The sequence below is a fragment of the Hypanus sabinus genome (genome assembly GCF_030144855.1).
Source record: "Hypanus sabinus isolate sHypSab1 chromosome X2 unlocalized genomic scaffold, sHypSab1.hap1 SUPER_X2_unloc_8, whole genome shotgun sequence".
In the NCBI taxonomy this organism is placed as follows: domain Eukaryota; kingdom Metazoa; phylum Chordata; class Chondrichthyes; order Myliobatiformes; family Dasyatidae; genus Hypanus; species Hypanus sabinus.
The window spans coordinates 492,689-500,233 of NW_026779008.1; positions in this window are offsets into that span (position 1 = coordinate 492,689).

Sequence of the window (7,545 nt, forward strand, 5' to 3'; positions counted from 1 at the left end):
TGCAGCAAGGATCAGACTGGGAGGGGCCCTCTCGTCTCCACTGCAGTAATCTCGGGGCAGCGCGCTGTGGGAGTGATCTCCGGGCATGCAGCAAGGATCAGACTGGGAGGGGCCCTCTCGTCTCCACTGCAGTAATCTCGGGGCAGCGCGCTGTGGGAGTGATCTCCGGGCATGCAGCAAGGATTAGACTGGGAGGGGCCCTCTCGTCTCCACTGCAGTAATCTCGGGGCAGCGCGCTGTGGGAGTGATCTCCGGGCATGCAGCAAGGATCAGACTGGGAGGGGTCCTCTCGCTGTCAGACAGGTGAGGTCTTGCTGCCTGTTGGTGAGATCTGGTGATGAGGCATTCTGCCAGATGGTCTGGACTGTCTGCTCAGGGAACCACTCCACTGTGTCCATCCAGTCCTTCTCCTGCAGTAACTGCAGGACATTCCCTGCTGACCACTGTCTGGTGTTCTTGTGCTCAAAGCTGCTGGTCTGAAAGAACTGTCACCAATTTCATTAACACAAGGTTCACATGGAGAAGCTTCCTGATTGAGACAGACACAGTCTCACAGGGTATTTACAGGCTAGGGGCAGGAATCATGATTCCTCTGGCTGGGCAGTGGAACCAGTGATCACAGACTCAAAATCCAAGGTCACCTCAGCAGGACAGATGAGGAGAAATTTCCCCAACACATTGCAGTGAATATTTGGAGTTTTCTCCACAAGTTTTCTAAATTAAACGGACATATTTAGGGGCTCGGCGATATTGGGAACGTTTCAGGAAAGTGGCGCTGAGTTCAAAGTTCAACATGCTCTGAGCGAGGGGCAGAACAGTGCAACGGGCCGAATGGCAACGCCTGCTCCTGTTTGTTATTTTCTAAATCACGAGTTTACATTTGCGCCTTGTTCTCCCTTGGTCTTCAGCCTGTCGGATTGCACAGGGGAGCGGTGAGAGCTCCGGAGATCCACCAGCAGCCGCTGCGGTTATTTCATGCTCTCGTTATTTATCGCTGTTTCTCTGTTTTTGCACAGTTTGTTACCTTCAGCACTCTGGCTGATCTTCCACTGCCTGCTTCTGTTATGGTTACTATTCTATATTTTTTCCAAGTATGTCCGCAGGAAAATGCTTCTCGGGGTTGTATGTGCTGACTTATCTGGACTCTGATAATAAAATTTATTTTTGAAATTTGAGTTTCGGGGATTTTCCTTTAATTCTGAGAACAAACTGTGACTGACATCGCCAGCTCCCATCAGCAACCCGTCCAGAGATTACAGACTCAAAATCCCAGGAACAAACTGCGACTGACATCTCCAGCTCCCAGTAGCTGCCAGTCATCACACACTCACAGCCAATCAGCGATCACCGCTGGGAGAAGGATGCTCCCATTGGCTGAGGGGTGTCAGTGGGCGGGACGTTGTTTGGAACTGGGACCGAGTGAGGCCGGAGACCAGGAACTGCGCCTGGGGTTTCGGCTGCACCACCGGCGGGTCGTGAATCCTTTCGAAGGCAGAGCTGAAGAGACCGGCGGAGATTCCGTGAGATGTTTCAGCTACACGGAGGGCGCCCGGCCTTTCCCCGCCGAGGTTCGGGGCCTGTTGTCTGGAGTTGTCTTCCAGACCCGTCCCTTCCTGCTGGGAGACGGGAGCTGCCCCGCAGCGGCTGCCGGTGGATCTCCGGAGCTCTCACCGCTCCCCTGTGCAATCCGAACGGCTGAAAACCAAGGGAGAACAAGGCGTAAAGGTAAATTCGTGCTTTAGAAAATAAGTAACAGGAGCATGGCTGGCCATTCGGCCCGTTGCACCTATTCCATCCTTTCCTCAGAATAGTCCTTTCATTTTAAATCTTTTTATTGATTTTAAACAAACTTAAATGAAACATGAATACAAAGAGCTTGAGAGAACATAATTAATAGGTTAAGGTATAAATACAAATAGATGATAATAACCGCCCAAACTTATAGTGGTTACAAAATATGGAGAAAATAAGAAACACTCCCCCCCCAAAAAAAATGAAAAAATCCTGACCGACATGGGCAATTGCATTATATCAATTATACACAGTAGCGTCAATAACTCCGCATCTACATCCAAATAAGTAAGGACAATAAAAAGAAGGTATAGCTGATATGAAAATGTTGAATAAATCGTCTCCAAGTTTCTTCATATTTAACTGAAGGGTCAAAGACAACAGTTGTAATTATTTCTAAACTTGAACAAGAAATAGTTTGAGAAAACCACTGAAATATATTTGGAGGATTAATATCTTTCCAATTCAATAGAATGGATCTTCTAGCCATTAATGTAACAAATGCAAACATCCGCCGGGCTGGGGGGGGGGGGGGGGGTTAAACGACGATTATCCACCTTTGGTAAACCAAAAATTGCAGTAATAGGATGTGGTTGCAATTTGATATTCAGAACTGTTGAAATAATACCGAAAATAACTTTCCAATAATTTTACAAATAGAGGCAAGACCAGAACATATGGTTCAATGAAGCGACTTCAGAATGACATCTGTCACTGGTTGGATTAACATAAGAATAAAATAGAGCGAGTTTATCCTTGGACATGTGAGCCCTATGAACAACCTTTAATTGTATTAAGTATGTTTAGCACAAATAGAAGCAGAATTGTCTAATTGTAAAATTTTCTCCCACTGCTCTGTGGGTAGAAGACAGTGAAGTTCTTCTTCCCATTCCTTCTTAATTATTTCTGATACCCCTGGCTGTATTTTCATGATCATATGATAAATGATGGCTACTTAACCCTTCTGGCAAGGATTCAGAGCTAGAATGTTTTCTGTAATGTCCATTGGATATAATTTCAGAGAGTACTAACAGTCATGAAATTTCTGATTTGTTCAAAGGACATAAAACTGTTATCTAAAAATAGATCACAAAAACATGTTATACCTTTTGTTTTCCAAAACACAAAGGCTTGGTCCATAAAAGAGGGCTGGAAAAAGAAGTTAGATATAATAAGGCTTGATTATTGAAGCCAAAGAATTTACAACATTGAAACCATATTCTTAATGAATGTTTATCTATAGGATTAGTTATTTGTTTATTTGTTAGATAAAGCAAAAGGAATCGGAGATCCTAAAATAGAAAACAACGGGAAGTCTTGTACAGATTTACAATTCAAATTTACCCATTGTGGGCAAGGTACTATGAACGATTCTTGTGTCCAAAATATTAAGTATTGAATATTAACTGCCCAGTAGTAAAATCTCAGGTTTGACAAAGCAAAACCACCTTCCTTCTTAGGCTTATGTAATTATTTTTACCTAATCTAGGATTTTTATTCTGCCACACATACGAGGATATTTTGGAGTCAATAATATCAAAAAAGATTTTGGAATATAAATTGGTAATGCTTGGAATAAATATAAAAACTTGGGTAATATTATCATCTTGATAGCATTAAGTCGACCAGCCAATGACAGAGATAATGGGGACCACCTGGTAACAAGTTGCTTGATTTGGTCAATTAAAGGTAAAAATTAACTTTAAATAAACCCTTATGTTTCTTGGTAATTTGAATACCCAAATAAGTAAAATGATCTGTGACAACTTTAAATTGTAAGTGCTTATAAATTGGAAATGCATATTTAAAGGAAATAATTCACTCGTATTAAAATTCAGATTGTAGCCAGAAAAGCTACTAAACTGAGCAAGCAAGGATGAAATAGAAGGAATAGATCTCTCGGGGTCAGATATGTATAGTTACAAATCATCAGCATATAATGATAACTTACAAGTCCCAATACCAAAACTATTAGGTGATTCACGAATAGCAACGGCTAAAGGTTCCAAAGCAATGTCAGATAATAGAGGACTTAAAGGGCAGCCTTGCCTCGTACCATGGGGCAACTGAAAAAAAGGAGATCTTTGATTATTGGTAAGAAGTGAAGCCAAAGGTTTATAATACATTAATTTAATCCATGATATAAATTTCAAGCTAAAATTAAAATTCTGCAACATATTAGATAAATCTAGCCATTCAACTCTATCGAACACTTTTTCAGCATCTAAGGAAATGACATTCTGGTACCACATAGTACCACATTTACTCTCCACAATCCCATTGGTCCCGGACAGGGCAGGCCAGAGGGGACGGATCACAGTAATACTCGACAGAGTACCACATTTACTCTGGCAGGCCAGAGGGGACGGTGATACAGGCGGCTGTGATCAGGCTCACCACACAGGCAGGCACTTTTCTCACTGCTGCAATCAGGTAGAAGGTACAAGCGCCTCAGGACTCGCCCCACCAGTGTCAGGAACAGTTACTACACCTCAACCATGAGGCTGTGGAACAACACAGGATAATTGCACTCACTTGTCCATAGAGATGCTCCCACAACAAATCATCGTACTGGGACTGTCTGAAAATGAGTGAAATATGAGGTGGTTAGACAGAGACAGTAAGCATTCCTGTCGTAGAATTAGAGAAATACAATCTCACAGGATATTTACAGCGGAAGGGCTGGAATGAAGTTTCCCATAAGGTGTGGAACTTGCGCTCACAGAATTAAAATCAGAGGAGAACTTAGCAGGACTGAGATGAGGAGAAATTTCCTCACCCAGAGTGCAGTGAATCATTGCAATTATCTCCACAAGATTTGTAAATTGAATGGACATATCCTGAGTCTCAGGGGGCTTGGGAAGTTGCAGGAAAGTGGTGCTGAGGCCAAAAGTCAAGCATGTTCTGAGTGGAGGGCAGAAGAGGTGCAGTGGGCCGAATGGCTACGCCTTCTCATTTCTGTTTTTCTGAAACACGAGTTTATCTTTGTGCCTCTCTGTTTCTTTTCCTGTCAGATTGAACAGGGAGCGCTGAGTGCACCGGACATCTATCGGCAGCCGCTGTGGTTATTTCATGTTCTCATTGTTTATTTGCATTGGCGAAATTTGTTATCTTCTCCACTCTGGTTAATCTTTCAGTGATCCAGATATAGTTACTGTTCTGTAGCTTTGCTCTGTATGTTTGTAGGAGTTGTATGTGGCGAAATTTATATACTCTGTTAGATTTTGGAATAGAACCTTGGGGTATCTGATGTGGAGGAATATCTGGGGCTTATTTAAAATTATACATAGACATTATCCAAACAGTGTTTATTCGACAAGGGTTAATTCTGATATTGAAACTAACTGTTAATTTTGTGGTTTATATCCAGAGAATTTATTTCATCTGTATTGGGATTGTGAATATGTTAAAACATTTTGGGTTGATGTTTGTCAATTTATTAATGTGGATTTTATTTTTTTGTTTTCAAAATGTCTTATTTGGGTTTACTAATAAACACCAAATCTCATGGGGATCATTTCTCTATCATAAATCTTTTGTTAATGTACACCAAATTAAATATCCATAAATGCAATCACAGCAATAACAAACCTTCGTTTATATTTTTACATCAGATTTCAAACTATACGTTTATAGTCCGAGAATTTCCCATAACCAGAAAGCTGTAAAGACTGTACAAATCTGTGAAAGTTTTGGGATATCTCTGTAAATGTTCCTGTTTTGTGACTCCTGTTCGATACAGTTCCTTCTGTCCAACAGGATTTCCTTGTTTATTTGTATATTTAAAGTTAATGGTTATATATTTGTTGCTGCTTTTGTGTGACTTCCTGGCTTTGTTAGCATATGTTTAGTGTTTCTGTTTTTGTTTGTGTTCAAAAAAAAATTTTAAAAAATAGAAAATAATAATAAAATTCACTTTGAACTTTGAGCCTCGGGGAACTTGCTTTAATTCTGAGAACAAACTGAATCCTTCCGATGGCAGAGGTGAAGATTCGGGCGGAGATTCCGTGAGATGTTTCAGCCACACAGTGGGTGCCCGGTCTTTCCCCGCCGTGGATCGGGACCTATTTTCCGGAGTTTCCTCATGGTCCTGCCTCCTGCTGCTGGGATACGGGAGCTGGCCCGCAGCGGCTGCCGATGGAGCTCCGGTGCTGTGAGCGCTCCCCTGTGCAAAAGGACAGGCTGAAGGTCAAGGGAGAGCCAGGCGCAAAGGTAAACTCGGACTTTAGAAAAAGGAAACAGGAGCAGGCCATTCGGCCCTTTGCGTTTGTTCTGCCTTTCACTCAGAACATGCCTGATCTTTGACATCAGCGCCACTTTCTCGCAACGTTCCCAGCATCGCAGAGCCCCAAAATCCGTCCATCGAATTTAGAAACCTTGTGGGAAAAATTCCGAAGATTCGCTGCCCACTGGTGAGGAAATTTCTCCTCATCTCAGTCCTGCTGAGGTGAACTCGGATTCTGTGACCCCCCGTTCCTCACCACAGCCAAAGGAAACATCGTTCCTCCCTCTACCCTGTCAATAGCCTGTGAGACTGTGTCTGTCTCAGTCAGACGGCCTTTTATTTCTCTAATCTTGAGACAGGCCCGGTCAGTATAATCTCTCCGAGGACACTACCTCACCCCCTAAATCAATCTGGGAAATCTCTTCATTCCCTTCATCCCACAGGCTGACTCCGGGAGGGAGACCAGACCTGTGCACAGTGTTCCATGTACGCTCTCACCAGGACCCCAGAGGAGATCTTTATTCTTCTATTCAAACCTTCCTTCCCATTCAATGCCCTTCATTTAATATCGAACTCAAACAGTGAACAGACACAACGCAGCCTCAGCCATGAATTCAAAGGGCAGGTGTTGCAACAGTTTGAGCTTCATACCGGGGGCAACGGAGCAAGCAGGGTGTCACAAATGGAGGAATGTGGGAGTGTTGTATGTCTGAGCCCAGCTCTGTGTGTTTGTGTATCAGAATCAGGTTTAATATCACCGGCGTTTGTGGTGAAATTTGTCAGTAGCAGATTGCATTATTTAATAATAAAACCTACGGATTACAATTAGTATGCGTGAAATTATATTTAAAATGAAGTGCAAAAAGTGAGGGAAAATTCTGAGGAAGTATTTATCAGCGCATTGTCATTCAGAAATCTGATTGTGGGGAAGAAGCTGTTCCTGAACCGGTGAGTGTGTCGCCATGGTCCTGTACATCCTCCTTGATGATAGCAATGAGAAGAGGTCACGTCCTGGGTGACGGGGGTCCTTAATAATAGATGTCACCTTTTTGTGGCATCATCTTTTGAATGCGTCATGGATGCTGTGGAGTCCCGTCCCCATGAAGGAGCTGGTTGACTTTACAACTTTCTGCAGCATTTTCCGATCCTGTGCAGTGGCCTCTCCACACCAGGCAGAGACGCAACCAGTTCGAATGCTCTCCACAGTACATCTGTAGAAATTTGCAAGTGTCTTTAGTTTCAGACCGATTCCCCTCAATCTCCGAATGAAATATAGCCGATGTTGTGCCTTCATTGTAACTACATCAATATGTTGGGCCCAGGATAGTTCCTCAGAGATGTTGACAGGCAGGAAATGGAAACTGCTCACCCTTTTCACTTCTGATCCCACGATGAGGACTGGTGTGTGTTCCCTCGACTTCCCCTTCCTGAATCCACAATCAATTCCTTTGTCTTCATGATGTTGAGTGCAAGGTTGTTGCTGTGACATCACTCAACTTGCTGATCTATCTCTCTCCTGTACTCCTCCT